Source organism: Suricata suricatta, chromosome 14, assembly GCF_006229205.1.
Source record: "Suricata suricatta isolate VVHF042 chromosome 14, meerkat_22Aug2017_6uvM2_HiC, whole genome shotgun sequence".
Taxonomy (NCBI): Eukaryota; Metazoa; Chordata; class Mammalia; order Carnivora; family Herpestidae; genus Suricata; species Suricata suricatta.
In genome coordinates this window covers 80,684,728-80,690,727 of record NC_043713.1, presented here as the reverse complement: position 1 = coordinate 80,690,727, position 6,000 = coordinate 80,684,728, and positions in this window count along the sequence as shown.

The window sequence follows — 6,000 nt, the reverse complement described above, 5'->3', positions numbered from 1 at the left end:
CGAGGGGTTTGCTGCGCTCGATCTTTACGCACAGCTTCCCTTCCTGCCAGCGTTTTGGCCCCTTCACCGACTCTGAGAGCACCCCCCCTCCCCGTTTCATTATTTAGATGTGACTTTGGCTACTTGTTTTCGTCCGGCCGCCGGCCGCTTTCCTGCGCCAACTCTTAGGGTTCCATTCCCCCCTATCCCCCGCCTCTTAGTCCCCGCAGGGTCTGCACAGGGCCTTCATCACCACCCACCTTTACGATGTGTCCACCAAAATCCCTCTTGAAGTCCAAACGGAAAAACAAGGAAAGGTCCTTTTAAGCCAAAGTTCACCCGTTCACTAAGGAAAAGGCAAGGCCGCAGGGCAGGGAGAACCCAGATACTGCTGGGAATTGGGAAAGGGTTCGAGACTTCCACCTCTGGGGATGCAAATCCCCAAATGGTGTCCACCCCTTCCAAGGAGCTGGCTTCCTTCCAGCAAACCAAGGCGAGGCTTTCCAGGGTAACACTTATTCCCAGAACCCAGTTTCTCGCTCAAGCAGGACTTTGGAATCTTTTCTCTTTTGATCTTTGAGCTTGGTTAAAGTGCCGGAATTCACAGACCAGGAAATCATTATGAAAAGAGTTTGTTTTGTAGGTGCAACAAACTGCCCTTCTGTGAGCTTCAGTTTCTTCTGTAAAGTGGGAAGTGGCTCAGAGTGTGAGCCCAGGCCTCATGCACTTGGCCAGAGCTCCGGTTCTCTGTGCACAGCCTTTGCACCAGCCACCGTTCTGTTGTGTCCTTTAATCCTTACAACAGCTCAGTTAGGGCTGTGATCATAGCCAGTTTACAGACGAACAGGTTGAGTTGCAGAGAGGCTTGTGGGCTGTCCAAAGATTGAAGCCAGTGTCAAAGTTGGGGTTCACATCTAGACCCCCGAGAGAACGTCTCACCAGAACATTCTGTGCTACTACTCTTGATGCAACTCTGGGTTAGAACGCAGGGGTCACTGCTGATGTAGGGTGCTGTAGAGCCAGTCCTTGGCCAAAAACTTTCAACTGCGGACCTGCTTGTTCGGCCGAGCTGGGTCGCAGAGTGGGCCGCGGTCCTGTGCACAGGGGGTGGCTAAAGGCACGTCTGCGTGATTGGAAGGAGTGTTACAAAAGATCATTTGTGAGGCAATAAAAACATAAGATTCCTTGTGCATCACAGAAGCCCCAAAGGCAGCAGCTCTTCTGCTTCGTGAGGAGCTCATGCTTGCAAGATCTGAACATCAAAAAGATCATGCAGAAATATCCCTAGAGGAAAGGTGTCAGCATCCCAAGCCTTTGTGGGCCCAAGAACTAATTAAGATCTTCCTCTTCTGTGGTCACATGGAGGGGAGACCACGGCATTCAGGCGAATGTGCACATGGGACTTACAGATAGCAGGAGTCCCGCTCTCCAGATTTAGTCGGGGATGTAAATTGGGCGAGCAGAGTGAGATCTCCGCACAGCTGTTTTTATCACATTTTTTGAGATCATAAAAGTCATACTTGCTCACTGTAAAAATACAGATTACTGTAAAACTTCCCCCTTACCCCATCCCATTCCCTCCAAGAGCACTATTAACACAGTCTGTGATCTTTCATTTCCTGTGTGTGTGTGTGTGTGTGTCCATATCTGTCCACACAAGTGCGCATGAGCAAGCCTGCACCAGATTTTTTTAAGCAACTTTTTCATGTTTTTAATTTATTTTTGAGAGACACAGATAGCACAAGCAGGAGAGGGTCAGAGAGAGAGGGAGATACAGAATCTGAAGCAGGTTCCAGGCTCTGAGCTAGCCGTCAGCACAGAGCCTGATGCGGGGCTCGAACCCACGAACTGTGAGATCATGACCTGAGCCAAAGTCGGACACTTAATCGACTGAGCCACCCAGGCGCCCCCAGATTTTTTTTTTACATAGATGAGATGCTAGCACATACTGTATTGAAGCACTGTCTCACTGAACAGTGTGCCTGACTTATCTTTCTCAATCAGTGCCTTTATATCTTGTTCTTCCCAAAGGGTGCAAAGGACTCACCGTGCTGGAACTGGCTCTTCCTAAAGTTCCTTGGGCTGTTTTCACTGCTACGTTCGTTGTTGCTTCCCTGCTGGCAAGCGTGCCCAAGCCTTATCTGAAAAATGTGTCTCTGGGAGCCAGGGGCTCTCTACAAACTAGATCACGTTCCTGGACATTTCTGGGGTGTTGCTGGATCCTTGAAGTTCATTCAGCTATTCTGGAGTTGAGTTTCCCAAAAAGAAGTTCTTCTGATAGATGGTTTTCTTGCCAAGGGCATCTGGGGTGGGGGGAGGTGTTTGGGCTTTTGGGGAAATGTCGTACCTCAGGCTTGTTGGGTCTCTGGATGGGTGAGAGAGGACAGGCAACAGGCCTTCTTGCCACCTCTTTTTCTCAGTCTGAAAGAGGTTGCCGGGGTGGTTTGGTCCACCTTCCAGGGTTCCTCTTGCTTCTACTTGTCTTGGGCGAGGCTGCGGGGTGGGGTAGATTTATTGGTTATGTTAGGACAGTTTCAGGACACGTTCTCCTTCCCTAACGCTAGGGGAAGCTGATGATGGCCAGGCTTCTGAAGACCAGTGTTTCTTATCTTTGGCAGTTTCAGGGACACACCTCTGTCAACAAACTGATTTTCATTTTTCATTCTTTTCTTTCCGGACTTGGAGAGTAACTAAGGTCTGGGAAGACAACTTAAAGGAAAACCCAGAGGACTGTGGCTTCAGCAAAGTAACCTGTCTGGATGGAGTGTGACTAATACTTTTATCTTCAACATCACTAATTCATGTTGGTTGATAATAAAATAATCCTGAGTTAAGCCCTGCGGATTTTCAAACTCCCGAAGTCAAGCCGCACTGTTTTTCACAGTCAGATATTACGGGGACTTGTCTTCCCAAAGTTAGTCCCTGGTGCCTGGCGTGCCTGGCGTCGGGCCTGAGCTCTCGTTGGTGTTCTTCAGTGCCTGTGGTGTCTCTCTGTTTGTGGGAGTCTCGCCAGGGGCTTGGTGCCCAACTGTGTCTCCGCCCTGCCTGCCCTTTTCAGTGTGGCGTCGTCTTTATGATGAACTGTGGGCGGTCTGTTCTATCAGTCGTCAGGTGATTTTCAGAGTTAGTTGCATAGATGTAGCTTTTATTCTGGTATGTCTGTGGGACAGGTGAGCTCAGGATCCTCTGAGTCTGCTGTCTTCCTGACTCTCCACGTTGGTTGATAATAATAATGAAGACGAAAATATTGTTAGACACCATGTTGTGCTCCGGACTCAGACTGCCTGTGACTTGGGCAGGTTCATCCATTCAACAGACATTGACTGAGTTCTCCGAGTTCCGGTAAACAAAACAGACAGGGATCCCTGCCTGTGGGAAGCTTGTGGCCTGGATGGTGGTGGAGACAGACAAGCGAAACACATAATATGGCCAAGGCAACCAGTGCTGTGGAGAAAAATAAGGCAGGGAAGAAGGCGATGTGGAGCGTGGTACAATGATTTAACTCTGTACCTCAGCTGTCACATCTGTACAGTGGGGTAAAAATCCCATTGATGAAGTGGGGTCATCCAGATACAGCCCTTAGCAAATGCCCTGCTCTCTGTGGCTCCATATTTATTTAGCCGGAAGTAAAAGCTGTGAGAACAGTGATGCTGTTGCGCTTACGAGATTGTGTGACGTAACTCCATTACGTGGGTGCTGTTGGAGTTGTAATTTGTTTCCTGAAGGGTTGAGTTAGGTTGTGGTAAAGCTGAAATGGAGGTTTGGGGGTGAATTAAGTTTGTATCTTCTTTAAAAAAATTTTTATATGTTTTTATTTATTTTTGAGAAACAGAGAGAGACAGCGCGACGAGCAGGAAGGGGCAGAGAGAGATGGAGATACAGAATCCGAAGCAGGCTCCAGGCTCTGAGCTGTCAGCACAGAGCCTGATGCAGGGCTCAGACCCACAAACCACGAGATCATGACCTGAGCCTCATTCAGTCGGACACTTAACTGACTGAGCCCCCCAGGGGCCCCTAAGTTTGTGTCTTCTATTCTTAGCTTCTTGACCACAGCACTCAGGAACTAAAGGGAGAATTGACATAAAGAAAATTAAGAAAGGGCCTCCCTATATAGAATTTTCTGATTACAATATTAATACATCCTCGGCACAAAAAGTCAAGCTTTCCATAAGCCTGTGAGGTGGAGACTCACTGGAAATATATATGGGCATGCACAGATGTTCATTGTCACATGGGTTATATTAGCGAAAAACACAGCAAGCCAGCTTGTCATCCACAGGGAACAGATGAACAGCGTCTGTTACAGTTACAGGGAGGAGTAACTCGGCGCATGGTCGTCAGGGGGATCAGCTGGCCTGCGTGAATGACGGGCCTCAAAAACCACGGATGTGTCAAGGGGGGAAAAGGTCCAGGGTTCCGCAGATATGAAGCTAATTAAAACTACCCCAGACAGACTTTACATTGAATGTGAACAGAGCTATCTCCCTATAAGATGTATAAAAATGTACAGGAAGGAAAATGCTCCCTGATGTGAGGGTGGTGAGTGCCGAGCCCGGAGGCGGGGTGGGAGCCACACAGGGAATCTGCTTGCAGGTAGTGATCGAAGGGAACTTTGGCTTTATTTCAGTGTTTTGTTTCTTTAAAAATAAGTAATCTGGGGAGGCAAATCATGAGAGACTCTTGAATACTGAAAACAAACTGAGGGCTGAAGGTGGGGGGAGAGGGGTAGGGGAGTGATGGGCATGGAGGAGGGCACCTGTGGGGAAGAGCACTGGGTGTTATATGGAAACCAACTTGACAATAAACTATAAAAAAATAAACTGTCAATAATAAAAAATAAAAAAATAAGTAGCCTGTAAGCAAATATAACAACAGAAAGTGACAGGCCTCTGATTATCCCACACCTGTAGATAATCACTGCTAACACGTAGTATATACAGAAGAGGAATTTGATTTTCCTTGTTTTCCTTGGAAGACTCTTATACAGTGAGCTAAAACCTGTGGTGGGCTAAGCGTGGTTTGGAGTGGCTTTTGTGCTGAGTGAATCAAGTGAAACATCGCCACACTAATCACACAGGTTTTATTGCTTATGTACGAGTTTTAAGATCTTTTGTAGAAATAATAGATTCTGGCAACCCAGAGAGTCGGAGGATTTTACCAGACCTACCTAGGCTCTTCTGCTAGAACAAGAGTTCTGTTGTCAATGAACACATGCTTTTCATTACCTCCAGATTCTGGGGAGGCACACTGAGTTACGGAACGTTTGTGGGTGAGATTGAGGTCAAGTTGAACGAACAGGCATGTGTGCTGTGGACATATCCCTTAATTGAGTAATGATGATTACTGATCACTTGGGGCCTGCCGGGCACTGTGCCGAGGACACGTGAGCAGCGGCCCACCTTTCGTCCTTCCAGCAACTGTACGAACCAGGCATTGTGGCACCTCATCTTACAGATGAGGAAACCGAGGCTCCGGGAGGTCACGTTCACATTAAGTAGTAAGTATGAAACCAAGGGTCAACTCTGACATGCATGTCCGTAGCTACATGCTGTGCTGCCTCGTGACCAGGCCCTGTGGTCAAACAAGGATGTAGCTATTTAAGGGACAACTGACTTTGAATATTTGAAATCAGAAGGGGGGGGTGCCATGTTTGTGTTCACGTGTGTACCCAGCACCTGGCACCGAGATCAGCATATAATTGCTGCTCAGTAAATATTTATTCAAGACATGAATGGTTGCCATTTATGAAACTCTGTTTATAATTTTGTGTTTCAGTAGCAAGGAATGGGAATGCAGTATTTCCACTAAAGAGAGGCATTTTCAGAGATTGGGAGTTCATGTGAGTCAGAATGTGGAGACATTCAGAGAGCGTGAAAATTGTCCACGGGAAGTGATCGCAGCAAGATAGGGGTTGCCAGGTCAGAAGCCCAGAGAACACGTGGCAAACAGTCCACAGGAGAACCAAACCTCCCACTGTGGAAGTGGTGAAAAAAAATCCAGGAACGCATAAGGAAAGGCCCT